The sequence below is a fragment of the Phacochoerus africanus genome, chromosome 4 (genome assembly GCF_016906955.1).
Source record: "Phacochoerus africanus isolate WHEZ1 chromosome 4, ROS_Pafr_v1, whole genome shotgun sequence".
Lineage (NCBI taxonomy): Eukaryota > Metazoa > Chordata > Mammalia > Artiodactyla > Suidae > Phacochoerus > Phacochoerus africanus.
Genome location: NC_062547.1, coordinates 126513925 through 126537487, shown reverse-complemented (window position 1 = coordinate 126537487; position 23563 = coordinate 126513925). Strand labels below are relative to the sequence as shown.

At 40.5% G+C, this 23563-nt stretch overlaps 1 long non-coding RNA gene across 1 annotated transcript; it reads right to left on the bottom strand.

The window, feature by feature from the left end:
- Positions 1-5639: 5639 nt before the first annotated feature.
- On the bottom strand, positions 5640-20460 carry LOC125126272 (uncharacterized). Its single transcript, XR_007134580.1, has 4 exons — positions 20394-20460; positions 20035-20285; positions 10966-11105; positions 5640-6631 (listed from the first exon to the last, which is right to left on the bottom strand). It is a non-coding gene; the product is annotated as an uncharacterized LOC125126272 (long non-coding RNA).
- Positions 20461-23563: the final 3103 nt, after the last annotated feature.

Genomic DNA, 23563 nt, shown 5'->3' with positions numbered 1-23563 from the left:
TTCTTTTTAAAAAGAGAAAAAGAAATGCAGAAATGGGAGTAAGAGGGCCAGAGATTAAGTCCTGATTTTAGTACTTATTAGCCATTTCACTACAGGCAAGTGACTTAAATTCCCTATGAGCCTCGGTTTCCTGAGGCTTACTTATCTGTAAAATAAGGATGATAATATTGGGACCATCAGCTTCATAGGGTTATCATAGAAACAAAAGGATATACTGCTTACTATGTATTTATATCATGTAACAGTGATAGAATGCTAGTTATCATTGCCACTGAGGTAGTGTGTTAAAATGTACACTCAGTAAGAAAATTTAAAGCTTTTTTTCATATTTTATAAGATCCAAGTTGCAGTAAATGTACTCATAAAGTTCCATTTTTTTAATTTTTAAAAAAGTTGTATTGAAGTATAATTGATTTACAATGGTTTTTTTGGTTGTCTTTTTGTCTTTTTAGGGTCGCACTCTTGGCATATGGAGGTTCCCAGTCTAGGGGTCAAATTAGAGCTGTTGCTGCCGGCCTACACCACAGCCACAGCAAGGCCAGATCCAAGCCGCCCCTGTGACCTACACCACAGCTCACGGCAACGCCGGATCCTTAACCCACTGAGCAAGGCCAGGGATAGAACCTCCAACCTCATGGTTTCTAGTGGGATTCGTTTCTGCTGCGCCATGACAGTAACTACTGATTTACAATGTTGTGACAATTTCTTTCTTTTTCTTTTCTTTCTTTCCTTTTTTTTTTTTTTTTCACCATCCCATGGCATATGGAGTTCCTGGGCCCAGGATCAGATCTGAGCTGCAGTTGCAGCCAGGGATCGAACCTGCGTCCTGGTGCTGCAGAGACGTCACCGATCCCATTGTACTGCAGCAGGAACTCCACAAAACTCTATTTTTAATTAATTCGTATATTGCAAGCAAATAATTAAAATAGATAATTCTTACCCAAATAAGTTAGGCAACATCCTAATATTTAACTTCAGGATATCAAGTCTCATTATAGAATTCACCCAAGAGAAGGATGATAAAATACACCTCACAAATTCTTTCACAGAGAGGTGACAGAAATATGAGTATTTTCAATGTCCAATAGGCATGAATCACATGATTATTTATGGTATATCATCTTCTGTGGTGCATATTTTCACAATATTTTCAATTGAGTAGTGACAAAACTATGAGTAGGAAGAATATAAACACCTTAAGTTTAAGAAATGTAAACAGGACTTATGGTTGTAATGGCTTAATGTTTAATTGTCCTGTTAGCAAAAAATGTTCCCCCAAATTTCAACCTGGCTTCAGTCTAGTTCAAATCCAGATAATACAAAGTTTGACTTCACAATACTTAAAATAACATAAAAGTCATACACATAAAGAAGTTGGGAAATAGCACCCAAAGATCAAAAGATCTCACTCTTCCTCTGTTTTTCTTTCTTTCATACCATAAGCAGTCCCATGGGAATTTGGGAAGAATCTGGTAATAAACAAGGGAAGTCTGGTGAAATCATTGGGATTTTTATAACACATTTATGAGGTTAGTAAATAGTCTCTCCTCTGTTTTTATCTCTCTATACTATCTCCCCAAAGTACACTAGCTGATACTTTCTTGAAACATTTTAGAGGGTAAAGTACAAGAGAATTGAGGGTTTAGAGGATTTCGCAAATTATTTGGACTATATAAATATAACTCTATTTTTCTTTAGACTCCTATAGTCATTTCATGCCCCTGTGAAATTCTGACCATCCAGTGATAAAAGCCTGTGGGAAAATTATTCATTATCCACAATTTAGTAATTTGCAATAAAATCCTCTAACACAAACTAGACACATGGAGTTGTTGTGAGCTTCAAGAAAAATTATAACAGCTCAGTCTAGCCAGCATATGTGTTCTTATTGTTGTGATTCTGGTTTGTGATTACTAAACACACCTGAAGTGCCCAACAGCAAACACTTCAGTCCCTGAAATTCTGTAAGCTCATTATAAATTCTTGAGTTGAAGGCAGGCCCCAAACACATGCTTCTGAATACCCAAAGATCCACTGTAGCTGCAAGTAACCAAGCACACCTTGTAAACTCCATATTTTTTTAAACACTAAGTCACATATATGAATAGTTCATTTTCTCATTTTTAATTAATCTGAGACTGACTGTTCCAAGAGAGACTGCTGGCTAGTGTGAGACAGCAAGTTGACATCGCAAAAGCTTAATATTTTCATTACTGTTATAACAATTCTATTAGTCCTTTTTCACTATTAAAAATAGTTTGCAGCCCTTATGACTAGTTTTAAGGAGTTCTACACATAGGAAACTTAGTCTGTGTATGGAAGAGGTCTAACTGTTATTGAGTACTTACCAGCTACTAGATTCTAGCTGAAAGAGAGAGAAGATTGATACTAAATTATACATATACTATATGTTATGTATATATCATATATTTTACATAATAAATTACATACATTATAGAAACATTATATATTATATCACATATTATTTATATTTATATATATATAACATATAATTACATATATAGGTAACTTCATTTAACTTTCACCAAAATCTCGTGAGGGTATTATTACTTTCTTTGTAGCAATTAAAACACTGAATCTCAGAGTGCTGAGTCAATTGTCCCATAGTCAATAGGCCAAATTGGGGCTCAAACCCAGGGTGTTCTGACTCCAAGGGCAAGGCTTACAAACCCAAGCAGATGGGTTAAACCTAAGGAACCTAGCATCCTGACAGTCAAAGAAGCCTCCTGGGTAGTGACAAGAGAAAGCCAGAACCAAGTCTGCTCCTCTAAAACGTATTTCCAAGTGCCTGCCATGTGCCTTGTGCAGGGTGAAGAGACAGACATGGTGCCTGCCTCCACAAAGCTGATGCTGCAGAGGTGAGCTGAGATACGGAGCCCGAGTACCTCACGTGACTCCAGAGAACTATGGACGTGGCAGTGATAACACGCCACAGGAGAAGGGCCTTCTGGCTCCCAGGGTGGTGGGGAGGAGGTAAAAATAAATCTTACCACTCTGTCAAACGTAATAAGTTTAACATGAGACCTTCCATTGATTTAACCAGCATTGATAGAGCACCAACCAAGTGCAAGGCACCAAGCTGAGCCCCCACCTTTCATAAGGAACTCCAATATTTCATGCTTCTCCTGTTACAGACACACAGGCATCTCCTGAGAGAAAGTTGCACTTCCGTTGAAAGATCACAAGTATTTATTAAAGATCTCATTGATTATTCTAAAAGTGGCATGGTGATAAGAGCCTTCTCCATGTGGGTAGCCTGGGTGGACTTGAGGGCGCAAGGGTGGGGTGTTCCAGACCAGATTACATGCAGGCAATGACCACAGAATTGAAGCATTCAGGCCCTGTCTCCCTCCAATGCATCTAACTGTGGAAACTCAATCAGGTCCAGAAATGAATCAATTTCCTTTGCCTGTGTCCTTAAATTTGATGAATAGAGCCTTTGCTTAGAGCTACTGAAGCTGCTATTCATCTCAGTTAGTTGCTAAATAAAACGTTGTTCTTGGATGTAATTCTGGCGAATATGACTTTGGAGATTTTTTGTTTAACTATGTAAGTCCAAATTATTCCCCAAGTGATTCTACGTTTGAGCTATTTTTGTTCCACAGGCTCCATATTTTTTTCCATGTCAGAGACTAAGAATCTAGGAAGACGAAGTTTCTTGTTGACGGTGAAGAGGATAAACTCGAGTCTAAGTGCAAATTTTTTGTGACAAACAGCTGAACCCTTTCTGTGATGCTCATTAAGAATTACTTTTCTATTCAATGACATTTGATAATCTGGAAAGAGTTGTAGACCTTTAGACATATATAATTTAAATGGATGAAGAAAGACAAAGCTTAAATAAACAAATAAACTTGTGTCTAATGAGAGACCCAATGGTTTTGACTTGAAGGACAGTGTCTAGTCAAACTTTCTTCATATAATAGTTCAGAACCCCGCAGTCTTCTACAGATAATGACTTGCCCATGGTCATGAAACTAGTAGTGGTAGAATGTATTTGGGTCCATGAGTCCTTTTTTTCTTTCCTTTCTTTAAATTTTTAGATAAATGTTTACTTTTATCTAAGCGAGGCAGGCTCATAATTTAGAAAGTCAAAGAGTAAACAACCAAAAGGCATCACACCAAAACCGCCAGTCCCTGACCCACCCCTCACCACAGCCCTAGTCTCTGCCTTCAGGGGGCTCTGTTCTGAGCTGCTGCTTCCAACATTTATACATCATCATTTCTCTATATCATAAGTTTCTCTCCATAAGTTTTTATTATGAAAAATGCCAAAAAGCATATATACATGTACACATAGAATTAGTTATACACACATTTTGGATATTTCTTTAGAAAGCTGCAAATATCGGGATTCCCATTGCGGCTCGGTGGTTAACGAACCTGACTAGTATCCATGAGGATATACACTGGATCCCTAGCTTCGCTCACTGGCTTAAGGATCCAGCTTTGCCAGTGAGCTGTGGGGTAGGTCACAGATGTGGCCCGGATCCTGAGTTGCTGTGGCTGTGGCTGTGGTTGTGGCAAGCAGCTACAGCTCCAATTCAACCCCTAGCCTGGGACCCTCCATATGCTGCGGATGGGGCCCTAAAAAGACAAAAAAAAAGTTGTAAACATCATGACACTTCACTCCTAAATACTACACAGCCGTACAAAATGTAAAATTATGCTTTCTTTGCCTCCCTTCTTTTAGACATTTCCATGAGATTTTCCATTTTGGTTGTGGAGGATTTAGTTTTCTCACACCATCATTCTTCTGTTTCGCAACTCCCATCCACCCAGTATCATTATAGTACAATTTCTGGTTAAATGTATTCAATGTTGTACAATCTTTGTTTTTCCTGAAATCAATAATTGCCCTGATTTTTCATTTGCTCACTTTTCCAGCTTAGTGCAGGAAACATTCTTTCTACACCTTCCAAAGACTTTTTAAAACATTTATTCGCAGATCTCTCTCTCTTGATTGACTTGTTTTTTGTTTTTGTCCTTAGCCGTCCTGCCTCAAGCTCCCCTCTCTCCCTTGGCTTTCACCCTCCAAGTCCCTCTGCCTGTCTCCATATCTAGATTCTGGATCTCCTGGGTCTCGTGGGTGGTGCACTCCCTTGTCTCAGGTGGGATGCAGCCACTAACAGGTTCATGAGGAGAGAAAGGGCAGCGTAAAGGACGACGTCTACCTCTTGCGTCTCGCTGCTCCAGTCAGGACTCGTCTCCTTCTGCACCTGCTGGGGAGCTGTGCCCATTTCCCCTCATCCTGACGACTCCTGTCACCAGCTCCTAGGATTGAGTTCCAAGCACCGTGTGGCATGTCTTCCTCTTTATTGGCTTATTTACTCCCTTGCTTTGGTGGAGTGGGCTCCAAAAGCTTCCTGAGAAATGGCACATGGGAGGTAAAAGTGTATGGAACTTGGGAGTTCCTGGTGTGGCGCAGCGGAAATGAATCTGACTAGGAACCACAAGGTTGTGGGTTCGACCCCTGGCCCCACTCAGTGGGTTAAGGCTCCGGCAGTGCCATGAGCTGTGGTATAGGTCACAGATGCAGCCCGGATCTGGTGTTGCTGTGACTGTGATGTAGGCTGGCAGCTGTAGATCCGATTAGACCCCTAGCCTGGGAACCTCCATATGCCACGGGTGCCACCCTAAAAAGACAAAAGACAAAAACAAAAGTGTTTAGAACTTTCATATCTGAAACTATCTTTGATCTATGCTTGGTTGATATTTTGGCTGACAATGTATTCTAAGCTGGAAATAACTTTCCTTCAGAATTTGGAGCCATTCCTCCATTGTCTTTTAGCTTCCATTGAGGCAGATGAGAGGTCTGAAATAATTTCGATCCTTCATCCTTTGTATGTGACTTGTTTTCCCTTTTTTGAAACTTGTAGAATCTTCCTCCTATTTTGAAATTTTAGCATGATGTGAATAACTGTGATTTGTGTGATGCTGGGTATCAAGTGGGCCCCTTCAGTCAAAATTCACTTCAAATCTGGGAAAAAAAAATTTTTTATTATTGTTTCCCTTCTCTTCATATTTCATTGTCTCTTTCCCTTTATTCTCTGGAAGATTTATTCAACATTCTTTTTCAACATTTCTAATTGCAACCCTAACACCATTTTTCTAGCATGCTTTTAATTTCTAAAAATTTGTCTTGTTCTTTGAAACTGCTGGGCTTTTTGGTTTGTTTTGGATTTTCTTTTTCCTAATAGCATTTGTTCCCCAGATGCAGTATCTTCTCTTAACTCTCAGAGGATATTCATGATCTTTTTAGTGTTTGGTTGTTTTCTTCTCTCTGCCTTGCTACTGGTTTCTCCAGGTTGCTTTTTTCCCCCTGTTGGTTCACTTTAGCTTCTACCTTCAAGGTTAGTGATCTCCTGTGGATATCTGGCAAGCTCTGGCTGTCTGCTTATGTTTAATATGGGGAACCAGAAAGCTGATGGGCAGTTTTGAGATGTTTGGCTTGGGCTCACCCATGTTGTACTTCACTGTAGAATGATCTGGTTGCTGAGTCTGTCGAACTGTGGATAAAAGTAGATTTAGTTCTTTTCTCTAGGGCTGGTCAGTTTCCAGCTGGAATACTTTTCTCTCTCTCTTGTTTAGAAGGTCAAAAATCTTGCTTCTTGTGTTGTGAGAGTTAAGTAGGGAAAAAAAGGTGAAATGAATCATCATTTAGAGCTTGATTTCCCTGTTTTGATATGGTAGCCCCACCTTTAGTGCTGCCTGGCACCTCCCAGCCCAAAGAGCCTCAGTTTCCCCTCTGCAGGGAACCACCTCCGTGCCCTGGGGGGCTGGGAGAGGGGCTGGTTCCTAGGGTGGAGGTGACAGCCAGTCAAAGAGTCTATTCACCTCCACAAGGGCTCTCATCAGACTCTTTATTTTGCTCTCTACTTCCACCCTCCTCCAACAAAAGTCCCTGCTGCTGCACAGAGGGCCAGCTGAGCACAGAGATCAGGCTAGTTCTCAGCTTTCTCCAGTCCAGGTTTAGCATTTGGTTTAATATTTGGCATGTATGTTACCTGTAGATTTCTGTAGGATAGCTGAAATCGACTGCAGTCAACAGCCATGCCATGAGCATGCATGGCTCCTCCTGTGCACAATGGAAAGAAGATGATCCTCAAAGCAATGACTTGTTCAGTAGGGATTAAAAGGTGGAAAATGCCAAAGAACTGAAATCTCTAACACCCTGCACTTCCTCTTAGGTCTCTCTCCACTACGTTTTGCAAAGAGACCTATTAGAGACTCAGTGTCAGATATCTGGGCCATTGGCCATGGCAAATGGCATCTCAGAATTAGCTAGAAGAATTTGGGCTAAGATATGAAAAATCTTCAGTCAAATAGATTTTTTCAGAAAAGCGCTGTTATGGGCAAAGATGATAAAGGGGAAGCCGCAGGAGTGACCGTCTCAAAGTTTGGACATTTTCCCTTCAGGGAGATGCAGCCAATGCCAGCCATGACGTAAAGTGGTTCCTCTCCATGGTCAAGTGCCTGGGCTTGTCCCAGGTAGATGCCATGGGGACCGGGCTGGGGGTCAATGCAACACTTACACAAACAAGCTGTGTTTTAGAGCAGTACTCTCCCTCACCCCAAGAGGCTTCCTCCCCTCTAAAAACCCCACCCCCACGTGTTAATCAGAGAAAGGCTGGTCCTTGACAATTCCTCTGGACAGGGTTTACCTCATCAGAAGCAATAATTTAACTTTGGTTTGCTTTTGTTTTTTTCCCATTGGTTCCACTGTATCTTACTTATAAAGTAACACTTGGAATGGAAATATTTTTTAAGGATATACTGGCTGCCTGAGATAAATTACCCCGGATCCATTTCACATCTTAAACCAAAGTGTATTACGATCTCACATTAGCTGATTCATAATGAAAGTTACTTCATTCTTAAGGTAAGAGATCCAAAGAATAATCTCAAAAAGGCTCTCTGATATCTGGGTAGAGATAGCATTTCCTCATTTCTTCACGCCACAGGGGGCAAAGGTCAATTACATCTAAGACATCTCCTGTATGTGGCGCCACTAAAAGGATTATGTGCAAGCCTGTAGTAGGAGGCTGGGGTTCCTTGTAAAGGGTTCCTGACTTGGTCAACTACTATTTAGGAAGCTCAATTTGGACCTGGTTTCCTGGCTTTATTTCTCCCACCAATCGGATCTTGCTTCTCAGATGTGGATTCTTTTGCTCATTTTTGCTGACTTGAGGTCTCTGTGGGTTGACTCCATTGCTGGCTCAGCCTATCCCTAACTCAACATTTGTTATTTGAGCCAGTTGGCCTCATTCCTATTCTCCCCAGCGTGACCTCTATATTTCTGCTCTGACTTTGAAGCTGGCAGGTGGAGACTGAAATCAAAGGGAAATGTCCTTTGCAGCTACTCATATGGGAGGTGGGCTACTGTGTTGCAAAGGGTTTTGTTTGTAGAAGGCCGCTCTTGTGGTTGGGGTGCAGTAACACCTTAGAGTGATCAGGCTTTTTGACTGCAAGCATCAGAATTCATGTTAGCTAGTTTAAGCAGAGAAGACTATCACCAGGTATCACATATTTTATAGAATTTCTGGGAAGGCTAGATAACTGGGTTTAGTTGTCAGCCAGTTTCAAAGCAGCCAGGAGAAATGGCCAACCTCTCCCTTGGAATGTTCTAGTGAAACGTCCCCAACACTATCATCTGCCACACCCTGAACACCAGGGACAAACTCTAAAACCTCCAGCAAACCTGAACCAGGAAGTCCAGGTGCCTCACTCATGGTCCTTGTCACATCTGCTCTCTCTGCAGAGCCATTACTCACATTGGTCATCTCTGTCTCCTCATCCTAAGCAGTGCGTCCTCTTGGGAAAACCTGGTCACATCTGAGACTACAAAGGAATCTCTGGGGAATGTCATCTTAGTGCTCCAGCTTCCCGGCACAAGAAGGAAGAGTAGAGGGAAGTTAGAAAGAGTGTTGAGTAAGGCATTTGCAATACGTGGCCCATCCTAAAGAGAATGGGGATTCCACACATGACTCATCTGGGATGAGCAGGGTCCTAGGGGTCTAGACAGGAGGATGTTCCTAGGTGTTGGAGGGAAAGCAGTGTCTGGCCAGGGAGGCAGGCCAGGAAATAGACAAGGAGCTAGTGCAGCAGGAAGGCATCTGCTCAAATGGTTTGATACCTGAGGGCTCCTAATAGTCACATCTAGAAGCTACCGTACATGACTCTGTGGCAGTGGAGGGCAGCTGTTAACAGTACAGATTCTAGAGCCAGTCTGCTGGGCTTGAATCTGAGTTCCACCCTTATAAGCTGTGGGATCTTAGGTTGTATATATGTACATGTGCATGTCCTATGTGCGTGCGTGCGTGTGTGTGTGTGTGTGTGTGTGTGTAGGTCGAGCTTTCCCTGAGGATGGGTCCATATCCATGCCAGGGTGGTGACCATGATGAGAGAGAAAGGGAGGAGTATCCATTCCTATATGAATTCTCTCTAAGATCAGGCTATTATTAAGAAATATATATTAGGAGTTTGGGATTAACAGGTACACACTACTGTATATAAAACAGATAAACCCCAAGGACCTACTATATCGCACAGGGAACAATACTCGTATCTTGCAATAATCTACAAGGGAAAAGAATCTGAATAAGAAGATATGTGTGTGTGTTATATATACACGTATGCATATTACTGAATCACTTTGTTGTACAGTTGAAGCTAACACATCATAAATTAACTATACATCAGTTTTTTAAAATGTAAAGAAAGAAAGAAAATAAGAAAGAAAGAGGACAATTTTCCATACATGGAGCCTGCCTCTCTGCCTGAGGAACAATGGACCGTTGCAGAGGAATTACAAAGTACTCCCTTAAGCAAATGAGCTCCTATGCCATAATTATGGATTAAAATGTTTGAGGAGTTTTATCCGTTATCTATGACTGAGTAACCAATCGCCCCCAAAACTCAGTGTCTTCAATCACAATTTATTATCTCTCACACTTTGGTGAGTTGGCTGGGCAGATCCTCTGCTGGTCTTGTTTTTCCACACCCACAGCTGCAGGCAGGGGGCTGGGTGGGCAGTCTAAGGTGGTCTCCCTCGTGTGCCTGGCAGGTGGAGCTGGCTGCAGTTGCCTGATTCTCCTCCACCAGTCTCTCAGTCTCCTGGAGGCTAGACCCACTGCCTCAGGTTGGGAGTGATCCATCTTTCTCCGTGCTCCAGAAAGTGCAGGCAGCACTGCCAGGCCACTGAGGGCCAAAGCTTAGGAACTCAAAGCACCTCATTTTGACCGCTTTCTACTGGTCAAAGCAAGCAAGGCCAGTCCAAATTCAAGGGAGTGGAGAAATGGACACGACCTCTGGATGAGATGAGGCCCAAAATCACATTAAAAAGGGTGAGCCTCCTGGGATATGGGGGGGTAGGGGAGCGGAGGGAGCAGGGGAAGGGGACAGGATTTGTTGTCATTACACAATCCGTCACACACGAATAAATTCAGGACTGGCACAATTAAGGATTCAGCGATGATACAGAAATCCCAAGTTCAATACCAATCTTCTTAACGAGGCAACCACAACCATCATCGTGATTAATATTTTCCCACTGTTTTTTGTTTTTTTGGCATTCAGAAAAACTGAAAAACTAAATTTTGCAAAAACGGTAGTTGAAGGCAAGACTTTTCAGTAACCGCTTCATAAAGGAATTAATAACCCCCTTAGCTGTTTTGAATTGCAGCTTAAAAGTCCTCCACTCATAACAGAAATATCACCTTTACGAAGCCCCTGCAAGCCATGAGAGTCAAGAATTCCAGGATTTACATTAAGCCTTAAAGGACTTCATTGGCTGCTGTTAACTGTTTTCAAGGGTCTCTGGCATGTCCCCCCTTCTGAATGGAAATCTTAGAGGCTTTTCAGATCATGCAAATCAGTTTAGGATGGGCCCTTGGAGAAAGAAAGGTAAAACTTCTCCCTTCTGCCCTATTTGAAAACTCTCACCTGGCTTAAGCCTGAGAACAGGTGGAGGGTGGCTGCCCTTGCAAGATTCCTCTGCTGGCAGCCCCGGTGGCTGTTCCTTTTCATTCTGCTGGTGACCTTGCATAGAGTTACTTCCCTTTCTCAGACATCACCATTCTTATCTGTAGAAAGACAGAGTAGAAAGGCACTGGATTAAAGCAAAGCCTGGCTGGAGGCAGCAGCACGGTGGGGGCACTGAGGTTTGCAGGGCATTGGTGACCCTGAGAGCAGGTGGGCTTGGAGGCTCAGCTGAGAAGTGTGTGACTCTCCACACCTGTGCCCACCTGAGCTGGGGATTCTTTCTCCTTCTTCCCACTTGCTTTTCAAATTCCATTTTCAGTCGCTACTTTTGAGAATAACTGTGGGATGGCTCTAAGTCTGAAGATCTTTTCTTTTGAACAATGTTTTTGCTGTGACGGGAGAGACAGTATCTAACACGTTTTCATGTCTGTCCACCATCCTTGGTCTTCCAAAAACATGTGCTAAACTCCTAACGTACATATCATCATACAAGATACCCCAGAGAGCATCATACTAATTGAATTCCATGAAAAACTGAAACGTAAAGTTGGATGAGTGGAATAACCAAAAGGCTGAAAGCGAAAACAAACATTAAAAGTAGTTATTGGAGGGGATTGGGACTTTGAAGATTTTTTTTCTCCCTTTTTTTTTTTTTTGAATTTAACATTTTTATTGTAAAAATAAATTTGTACAAAAAGGAATTTTAACACATGTTTAAGAAGCAATTAAGATTTTTGTTTTCACTTCTAAAATAATACATGAGCTTGTTTGTATAGATGGATGTGAAAACAGTGGCTTGCCGTTTATTTTATATTTGACTCTAATTTTATGGCTGTGGATTAGCCCTATGACAGCAAATACAGGCTAGATTTACAACATCAGTGTCTGTCCTCTCCAAGGAAAGCATATTAAACTGCCACTCTGGTGCCCAGGGCCATCTCAACCTGAAAGCTCATTAAGTAGCCTTGAGACCTACCTGCAAATAGAAAGAAACAAACAAACAGGACAAAGAGAGGAGGAATGTTTTCTGCAGCAATTTCAAATATGTACTATCAGCTCGCTTTCTTGAGCAGTGCTCTTGACCAGAAATCCTAGGAGCGACGGGCTTATCAGTTGATGAAGGAAAGATATTTAAGAAGAAATCCATGCAGACACTGTTAGCCAGTAGCCAGCAGTGAATGCACAAAATGATAAGAATGCCAGTGTTTAAAAGAGCTGGAACTTTTTGAAACAGAGCTGTACGTGGACTTTGTCAACGCGATGTTTTAACGAGGAGATAGGTGGCACCATTTAACGCTGCCAACTTTTTTTTTGGTGGGAGGTGACGTTTGTTTCTGAAAAATACTAATTATAATTATCTTACGTTGCATCCAAGAAAAAAAACTGCCCTCTAGACTACCGCGGCTACCGGGGAGTGGGCTCGGAATTGAGTATTTTTGTGAAAGTCTTTCAATATCACTTAAAAATACGAATAATTTAAGCTTTCCCAATTTTCCAATTTTTAAAGAAAAATCATTAAGGCAATTTTATTACTAAGAATGCAAATGATAGCGAAGTATTTAAAAGGGGATTTCTCTCTTCTGCAATAGTAGGTTTCTTTAAATACAGTGACATATTGTTACCAATAAATGCGAGTCAATTTGTATTTTACCTTTTAAATTAACCATAACATACAGTATGATTCAGTTCCACAAAACATGTTTTGAGGTAGATAAATCTGCTTGTAGTAACTTCACAAATGTTCTTTTGACTTTGGATTTATTATTTCAACTGTCTCTGGCGAGGGCATTTCATACGCTTATAAATCTCTTCAGTTTCTTTTTGTGTTTTAGTGCTTCATGTTAATGGACTCCATAACTGTTACATAAAACACATCTATTCTCAAAGGTTTAGGAACAAACATTTATACCAAGACTGTTTAAAAGTTGGCAGCCTTGGTGAATAGTAAATAACAGTGAATAGGAGCGAACATAAATATACAGATCAATTAAATAACAAATTGTCTCCAAAGAATTTTTTAAAGGTTGCCTGACCTGTCAAGGTAGACATATCCAGGACTCAAATCAATACTGCATGAAGTAGGAATCATGAGGGTTTCCCAGCACTCAATTTTAGTTCTCTTGAGTAAATGGATTTTCCCTAATTTTTGGAATATAATCAGTGTTTAATCAATCTCCTACTTCACTCTAAGTTGCAAGAACCATATTCACTTGCTTACCACTTCTGGTCACTTCTCAATTAACATACTAAAACCCAACTATGCTTCTACGTTCCCTAAATTAGCTGTTTTTCTTTGTTCGTTTTGCTTTTTAGGGTTGCACACATGGCATATGGAGGTTCCCAGGATATGGGTTGAGTTGGAGCTACAGCTGCTGGCCCACGTCACAGTCACAGCAATGCCAGATCTGAGCTGTGTCTTCGACCTACACCACAGCTCAGGTCAATGCTGGTTCCCCGACCGGCTGAGCAAGACCAAGGATCGAATCCGCATCCTCATGGATATTAGTCGGATTCGTTTCTGCTGCGCCACAAAGGGAACTCCCTAAATTAGCCATTTGACCACTGATTTTAAGTTAGATACTTGAAAAATCCCCATGACCCTTGAACTTCATAGAAACATTCATATTAAAGTTGCAGACGGACTTCAACTCCTCAGTTTTATCTGCTTCTAACAATACCAAGCTCACAGGGTTAAAGGGGAGACTGTAAGCAAGCCTCTGCACATAGTAGGACTCAACGAAGGTTAGATTTCCCTTCTGCAGTCTCTCTCACCGGACAGAATCTCCACCTCCACTCACAGGGCAATTGATTGGCACGAAACAAAAGTCACTTGACATAGTGCAAACTCGTTTCATGTCTCATGAAACCCTACCTCTCAAGCCCCTTGAAGACAGGAACCATGCATCTTCGAATCTTCATATCTGTACTCATTTGGTACCCATATTCAGCATGGGTAAGTGTCAACAAAAGCCAATGTTATTGCTTTTTTTCTGGAGAAGGAGCCCTGGCAGGGTGAGAATGAAGGCACCCCCTGTCATTAAGAGTGTTGGTCAGTTTTGTCCATGTGAGCAAATAAAAGCAAGATTACTTTTTAATTCCTTGAAGACTCTGTCACTGAAGTTGGGCACCCACAGTTCATGAAGGGAGGACATTTGAGTAAATGATTCGCTCCAGAAAAATGTGCTGTGCACACTAAAGATGAGGGCAATGAGAAAACCCCAGTAGTTTCACTCTAATACCTTGAGTCCTAGCCAGTGGACTCCACTGCCTCTCAATGAGCTAAGGCGACTGCATACCCAATATAACACTCAAAAGAAATTTTCTGGGCAAAAACTCACTATTCAAACAGCTAGTAATTTTATATTTTTGGCCACAACCTCAGAATGCAGAAGTTTCCAGGCCAGAGACTGAATCCTTACCATAGCAGCGACTTGAGCCGCTGCGGTGACAATGCAGGATTCTTAATCCACCATGCCACAAGGGAACTCCTCAAACAACTACCAATTAACAAAACCCTTGGGCATTTCTCTGATAAATGTATTTATATTATTATTATTATCTGCTTTTTTTAGGGCTGCACCCACAGCATATGGAGGTTCCCAGGCTAGGAGTCAAATCAGAGCTGTAGCTGCTGGCCTACACCACAGCCACAGCAATGTGGGATCCGAGCTGTGTCTGCAACCTACACCACAGTTCATGGCAATGCCTTAACCCACTGAACAAGGCCAGGGATTAAACATGCATCCTCATGGATGCTAGTCAGATTCGTTTCTGTTGAGCCATGATGGGAACTCCTCTGATAAACACAAATTTAATTTAGCAAAGCTTCATTGTGGTCTGAGAGGAAGGTAATATTTGACTCAACCGAGGTGTTATCTATATAAATGAGGAAAAAACCTAACACGCTGGATAAAAAATAAAGGGTTTTGAAAGACAATGAAATATAGCTTTGAGAACCACATTATTTCAAAGGCAGCAAAAATCTAAATGTTACTTTTTATATACTAGGGAAAAAAATAAATATGATAAAACTATACTCTCTAGTACTCATAAATCATTAATAAATGAAACACAAGCACTCTTTCTTTGCGATGAATCAAAACTACAATGAAAGGGGAGTTATATTAATCTTATATTTTATCTATAATTTCAATTGTATAATTTATATTATGATTATAACACAGATGCTTTTGAAATATGTGAAAGAGACTATAAAGGAATGCACACAAATGAAAGTAATTAGATTAGGTAGTGAGACTGATTCTAAGTAACTTTTGAATAGTTAATGACTGAGAATTCCCCAAAGCTGATAAGAGACATCAGGTCACAAAGTTAAGAAGCCTTATGAATCCCAAGCCGGGATAAATAAAAAGAAATCCATAATTAAGCAAATTCTGGTAAAACTGTGTTAAAAGCTCATATAGAGAGGAGTTCCCACTGTGGTTCAGCAGTAAAGAATCTGACTAGTATGCATGAGGACTCAATCCCTGGTCCTGCTCAGCGGGTTAAGATCCAACATTGCCATGAGCTGTAGTGTAGGTCACAGACGTGGTTTGCTGTGTCTGTGGGGTAGGCCAGCAGCTGCAGATCCGATTGGACCCCTAGCCTGGACACTTCCATGGTGAGAGCCTAAAAAGAAAAAAAAAATAAAACCTAATAAAGAGAAAAATATTAATATTGTCCAGATTTTCAAAAGACAGATTTCTTTTAAAGGACTTATAGCAGGTTTCTCAATGGAGATGATGGAAGCTAAAAGTCAAAAGAAATGACATGTTCATACTGCTGAAAGAAAATAATTTTATACTGGACAAAAATATCCTTCAGGAATGACATTTTCAGGTAAAAATAAAGTAACTTCTCACCAGCAGACTAGCACTTAAGGAAATACCAAATGGAGTTCTTCATGCAGGAGAAAAATGATCAGAAATACAGAAAGTAATGAAGAGTGAAGGTGATGCAAATATGTGGATAAATCTAAATGACTTTACTAGGCAGCACTGATTATGTGTTGTAAGGATAAAAACAAAAAACTGACAATAACTGCATAAAATTCCACAGAAGGCAAATAGAAGTAAAGTGTCTTGAGGTTTTATGTTACGCACAAAGAGAATAAAACTAACAGGTGATACTGGGCTTTGTAAAATCAAGCAATCTTGAAAAATCAAGTAATCTTTAGTAAAACTACTGATTAAAACCCAAAACTCTGACAACACCAAATGCTGGCAAGGATGTGGAGCAATAGAAACTCTCATTCACTGCTGGTGGGAATGCAAAATGGTACAGCCACTATGAAAGACAGTTTGGCAATTTCTTACAAAATAAAAACTTCTCTTACCATATGACCCAGCAATCATTCTATCGATTATTTACCCAAAAGAGTTGAAAACTTGTACCTGCACAAAAACCTGTATACAGATGTACTCGTATCTTTCTTAACTCCATAACCTGGAAGCAATCAAGAGATGTCCTTTGGGAGTTCCCGTCGTGGCGCAGTGGTTAACGAATCCGACTAAGAACCATGAGGTTGCGGGTTCGATCCCGGCCCTTGCTCAGCGGGTTAATGATCCGGCGTTGCTGTGAGCTGTGGTGTAGGTTGCAGACGCGGCTCGGATCCCGCGTTGCTGGGGCCCTGGCGTAGGCGGGCAGCTACAGCTCCGATTCGACCCCTAGCCTGGGAACCTCCATATGCCGCGGGAGCGGCCCAAGAAATAGCAAAAAGACAAAAAAAAAAAAAGAGATGTCCTTTGTAGGTGAATGGATAAACAGTGGTACCTCATACAATGGAGTGCTATTCAGCAATAAAAAGAAATGTTAGTAAGCCACGAAGTGACACAGAGGACATGTAAATGCATATTGCTAACTGAAAAAAAGAAAGTATATTTCAAAGAGATAGAAGGTAATAGTAAATTAAACTCAAAGAAAGAGGAGGAAGGAAATAATAAAGTTAAGAACATAAACTAAGAAGAAGATAAAATCAAACATGTAATCATCATTAGCCCCCATGGCAAAGCTGTTCAAGGAAAAAGAAAAAAGGAAATAAATATTCAATGTCAGGAACGAAAAAGAAGACCTTACAATAAGTCCAACAGACTTAAAATCAGAAAATTAAAAAAAAGATATATTAAACAACTTTATATAAGTAAAGTTTAAAATACAAATGAAATTTCTCAAAACATACATGTAAAAATTGACAGAATATAAAATTTTAAATAATCTTCCAACCATTTGAAAAATTAAGCCTATAACTTAAAATTTCACAATAAAGAAAACATCAGACAGATATGGCTTCTAAGAAACATTAAAGGAAGAAATGACGGCAATCTTTCACAAACCCTTTCAGAGCATAGGAAAAACACCTACCATTTGCCAATTCATGGTAAGGTGCCAGAATAACCCTGATATAAAACTGACAGAAATAAATTCAGCAAAGTAGCAGGATATAAGATTAACATTCAGAAGTCAGTTGCATTTCTGTATACCAGCAATGAAATATTAGAAAAGGAATACAAAGATATAATACCTTTTAAAATTGCACCTCACAAAATCAAATACCTCGGAATACACCTGACCAAGGAGGTAAAGGACCTATGTGCCGAGAACTATAAAACTTTAATCAAAGAAATCAAAGAAGATGTAAAGAAATGGAAAGATATTCCATGTTCCTGGATTGGGAAAATCAATATTGTAAAAATGGCCATACTACCCAAAGCAATCTACAGATTCAATGCAATCCCTATCAAATTACCCATGACATTTTTCACAGAACTAGAACAAACAATCCAAACATTTATATGGAACCACAAAAAACCCAGAATCGCCAAAGCAATCCTGAGAAACAAAAACCAAGCAGGAGGCATCACTCTCCCAGACTTCAAGAAATACTACAAAGCCACAGTCATCAAAACAGTGTGGTACTGGGATCAAAACAGACAGACAGAGCAATGGAACAGAATAGAGAACCCAGAAATAAACCCTGACACCTATGGTCCATTAATCTTTGACAAGGGAGGCAAGAACATCAAATGGGAAAAAGAAAGTCTATTCAGCAAGCATTGCTGGGAAACCTGGACAGCTGCATGCAAAGCAATGAAACTCGAACACACCCTTGCACCATGCACACAAATAAACTCAAAATGGCTGAAAGACTTAAATATACGACAGGACACCATCAAACTCCTAGAAGAAAACATAGGCAAAACACTCTCTGACATCAACATCATGAAGATTTTCTCAGGTCAGTCTCCCAAAGCAATAGAAATAAGAGCAAAAATAAACCCATGGGACCTAATCAAATTGAAAAGCTTTTGCACAGCAAAGGAAACCAAAAAGAAAACAAAAAGACAACTTACAGAATGGGAGAAAATAGTTTCAAATGATGCAACGGACAAGGGCTTAATCTCTAGAATATATAAACAACTTATACAACCCAACAGCAAAAAAGCCAATCAATCAATGGAAAAATGGGCAAAAGACCTGAATAGACTGTTCTCCAAAGAAGATATACAGATGGCCAACAAACACATGAAAAAATGCTCAACATTGCTGATTATAAGAGAAATGCAAATCAAAACTACCATGAGATATCACCTCACACCAGTCAGAATGGCCCTCATTAATAAATCCACAAATAACAAGTGCTGGAGGGGCTGTGGAGAAAAGGGAACCCTCCTGCACTGTTGGTGGGAATGTAAACTGGTACAGCCACTATGGAGAACAGTTTGGAGATACCTTAGAAATCTATACATAGAACTTCCATATGACCCCACAATCCCACTCTTGGGCATCTATCCGGACAAAACTCTATTTAAAAGAGACACATGCACCCGCATGTTCATTGCAGCGCTATTCACAATAGCCAGGACATGGAAACAACCCAAATGTCCATCGACAGAGGATTGGATTCGGAAGAGGTGGTATATATACACAATGGAATACTACTCAGCCATAAAAAAAGAATGACATAATGCCATTTGCAGCAACATGGATGGAACTAGAGAATCTCATACTGAGTGAAATGAGCCAGAAAGACAAAGACAAATACCATATGATATCACTCATACCTGGAATCTAATATCCAGCACAAATGAACATCTCCTTAGAAAAGAAAATCATGGACTTGGAGAAGAGACTTGTGGCTGCCTGATGGGAGGGGGAGGGGGAGGGAGTGGGAGGGATCGGGAGCTTGGGCTTATCAGACACAACTTAGAATAGGTTTACAAGGAGATCCTGCTGAGTAGCATTGAGAACTTTGTCTAGATACTCATGTTGCAACAGAAGAAAGGGTGGGGGAAAAATGTAATTGTAATGTATACATGTAAGGATAACGTGACCCCCTTGCTGTACAGTGGGAAAATAAAAAAAAATTATAAAAATAAATAAAACTGACAGAAAACTCCAAAAAAAGAAAATTTTAAGCTGATCTGGCTTGTGAATATAGATATAAATATCCTGAACATAGGACCAGCAAACTACCCATTTGGAAAGTTGATCTGTTGATCTGAACTGGAAAGCCAGAGTCATTTTATTTATTTATTTTTTCCAGAACTTCAGGAGAAATGCCTTTTTTGAGTTCTTGATAAGTATGTTTTTTAAAAATGAGTAAACCATATCCACCAATATTAAAAAAAAAAAAGTCAACTGCATGCTGGGTGTATTCCAGAAAGCAAGGATGGGTTAAGATTTGAAAATCAATGTAGTTTACCACATTAACAGACTAAGGGAAAATCATCTGATCCTTTTGGTTGACTTCAATACAAGACGTTGATCAAAGTCATGATAAAAAAACCTCTTAACAAACTAGGGCGAAAACAATTTTCTTAAACTGAGAAAGAATACCCTCACCCAAGAGAACATTCAGCAAATATCAGACTTCATGGTAAAATGCTGACAGCTTTCCCTCCGGCGTTATGACAGACAAGTTTGTTATTAGTTTCCTAGGGCTGCCACAACAAAGTACCACAAACTGAGATCGCTTAGAACAAGAGAAATGCATTGTCCCACAGTTCTGGAGGATAGATGTCTGAAATTAACCTGTTAGCAGGGTCATGTTCTCTCTGAAAATCTTAGGGGAGGAGCCTTCCTGGCCTCTTCCTGGATTCTGGTGGTTGTCAGCCATCCTAGGCATTCGTTGGCTCAGACATGCATCACTCCAATTTCTCTCTGTCTGCACATGGTGTTTTCCTCTGTGCGTGTTTTTATCTCTCCTCTTTTCATAAGGACACCAGCCATACTGGAGTAGGGCCATCCTACTCCAGTATGATCTCATCTTAACTTGATTATATCTGCAAAAAAAAAAAAAAAACCTATTTGGAAATAGGGTCACATTCACAGATACTGGGGTTTAGGACTTCATATACCCTTTTGGGTTAACTCACAAAACAAGTACTCACCCTATTGTTCCTTGTTTTTGTGCTGAAGGTACTGGCCAGTGCAATAAGACAAGAAAAAGAAATAAAAGAGAAAAAGATGAGGAGTTCCCGTCGTGGCGCAGTGGTTGACGAATCCGACTAGGAACCATGAGGTTGCGGGTTCGGTCCCTGCCCTTGCTCAGTGGGTTAAAGATCCGGCGTTGCCATGAGCTGTGGTATGGGTTGCAGACACGGCTCGGATCCTGTGTTGCTGTGGCTCTGGCGTAGGCTGGCGGCCGCAGCTCCGATTGGACCCCTGGCCTGGGAACCTCCATATGCTGCAGGAGCGGCCCAAGAAATAGCAAAAAGACAAAAAAAAAAAAAGATATAAAGATGAGAAAGGAAGAAATAAAAACTTCATTATTCATGAATGATGTATTGCCTATGTAGAAAATCCTAAACAATTCACAAATTATTAAAATTAATAAGTTTAACAAACTGGCCTATTCAAGATTAATATACAAAATTAATTTACTCTGATATAATGACAACAAACAGGAAAATAAACCTTTAAAAATATACAATTTACATAAAAATCTACACTAAAAAGACCCAGACACTTTGAAATCAACCTGTCATAATATATGTTAGACCTTTATGCAGACAACTATGAAAACTTACTGAGTGAAATTAAAGGAGATCTAAACAAATAGAGGAATATGCCATGCTCATGAACAGGAAGATTCAATATTACAAATATGCCAAGTCTCTCCAAAATGATCTGTACATGCCATGCAATTCTGATCAATATCCAAGTTTATGGAAACTGACAAGCTGATTCTCAAGTTTATATGGACACAGAAAGAATCAAGAACAGCCAAGAATCTCTTGAACAAACTGAGGGGACTTACACTGCTGAACATGAAAAACTGTGGTGCTGGAGTTCCTGTTGTGGTGCAGCGGAAACGAATCCGACTAGAAACCATGAGGTTGCGGGTCCAATCCTAGGCCTCGCTCAGTGGGTTAAGGATCTGGTGTTGCTGTGGCTGTGGTGTAGGCTGGTGGCTACAGCTCCGATCAGCCCCTAGCCTGGGAACCTCCATATGCTGTGGATGTGGCCCCAAAAAGACAAAAAAAAAAAAAAGACAGTGTAGTGCTGGCACAAAAACAGAAAAATATATCATTGAGACAGAAAAGAGGGCCCACAAATGGACCCATGCATGTAGAGATATTTGTTCCATGACAGAAGTAGCCTTTCAGAGCACCAAGTAAAGACATTTTTCAATAAACTATCCTGAGAAAAGTGGAATTCATATGGTTAAAAAAAAAAAATCAACCCCTACTTTGTGCTATACATCAAAATAACTACAGGTAAAAACATGGATGAATTTCACAAACATAAATTTGAGCAAAAGAATACATGCTATCAGATTCCAATCACATAAAGTTAAAACGAAACTAAACCACACTGAAAAAGAAAGAAAGATAAAGGAGTTCCTGTTGTGGCTCAGTGAGTTAAGGATCCAGCATTGCCAAAAGCTGCAGCAGAGTTCACAGATGCGGCTCAGATCTGGTGTGGAGGTGGTCGTGGCATAGGTCTCAGCTGCAGTTCCAATTACACCCCTATCCTGGAAACTTCCATATGTCACAAGTGTGGCCCTAAACTGGCAGAGGTGGGGGACTAAACCACACTGTAAGAAATTAGGATTGTGGTTAATGTAGGGAGAAGAAAGTGTTAGCGATTCTGAGAATGGGTACAAGGGGAGTTTCTAGAGAGCTGGTGAATACTTCATTTCTTTGGATGGATAGGATTCTAGCTGTATTTCTTTGTGATAATTTGATGATGTGTAGATTTACACTTTGTGCATATTTCTTTATTGGTATTAATCTTCCCAATAAAATGATTTTTTTAATGTAGATAGACACATTCACTGAACAAATATTTATTGAGAAATCACTATACCCCAGACACTGTACTAGATCTGGATCAAGAGGAATAGATAAAGGCATAAGTGCTCTGAAACCCATAGCTTGCTACAAAAGGAGGACTCTTTTATTTGAGGGTGGGGTGATGAGGAAGTCCATTCCATCCTGCACTGGACTGAAATATCAAAATAGTTCAGAAGTGTTCTGCCCATCCCTCAAAAGTGGTGGAAGCTTCTTGAAAACATAATACATAGTTCCAGGGTAATTTTACATCTATACTTAGTAATACACTGAAATTCTATCTGCTTACCCAAGGAAAACCTTGGCTTGAAAGTCATGGCACCAGCCCCTAAGAAAACCAAGAGAATACTATTATTAATTTGTAGTGAATTTTGGAGCTATTACAGTAAAATAAAAAATTCTTTGAAGTCCTAATTCGAAAAGCATTGTTTTAAAATAACGTTTTCCTGACTATAAAATACTTAACATGCTCAATGAAGAACATCTGGGAAAACAGAAAATTACAAAGAAAACAAAAACCCATTATTCTATCACCACAGCTACTGTAAATGTTTTGATACATTTCTTTCCATCTTCAAAACACCTTTATATATTTACTTTTACAGTTGAGATCCGAATTTCTGTGATTTTGAAACCCGAGTTTTCCATTTAAAAATATGAGAATTTCCTGATGTCATTAAATAATTTTCCTAAACATGATTCTTAAGTTTGTAAAAATTAAATCTCCAACCTGAATCATCTCAATGAGAAGTCTTTAATCATGTGTAATTTAGTCTAAACATCCGTGGTCCCAAAGTTCTTAGAGGGGTCCAAAACTTTGCTAAAGCCTGTGATAGAACGAACACTGGAACCTGGCAGCCGCGGCCAAGGCTATGTCAAGGGCAGCTTCGGTCACTGAAAGGGACCAATCTAGAGAGTCCCCTGCCCCGCGGCGTGCAAGTGGACGAGCCCCGGAGAGTCCTCGACTTTCCAGTAGGTTTAAAACCCATCCACGAGGTAAGTTCCTGGAGACGCTACCGCGCGCACCCCTCAGCTCCAGGGTCGGGGCCAAGCCTGCTGCACCAAAGTAGCGCGGGAGCGCTCGCCATCCCAGTACCCAGCGCACCCTCCGCCCGCGTGGGGAGGTTGGATCCGGGTTATGTCCTCAGTGGCGCGCCTCTCCTTGTCTCTAGTTGGGGTGGCTGGGCTGAACTTGAGAGGAGGCGCAAGGTTCCGAGGCAGCCCTGACCGCCCTATTCCCCCCCCCCCCCCCGCGCCCCGCGCCC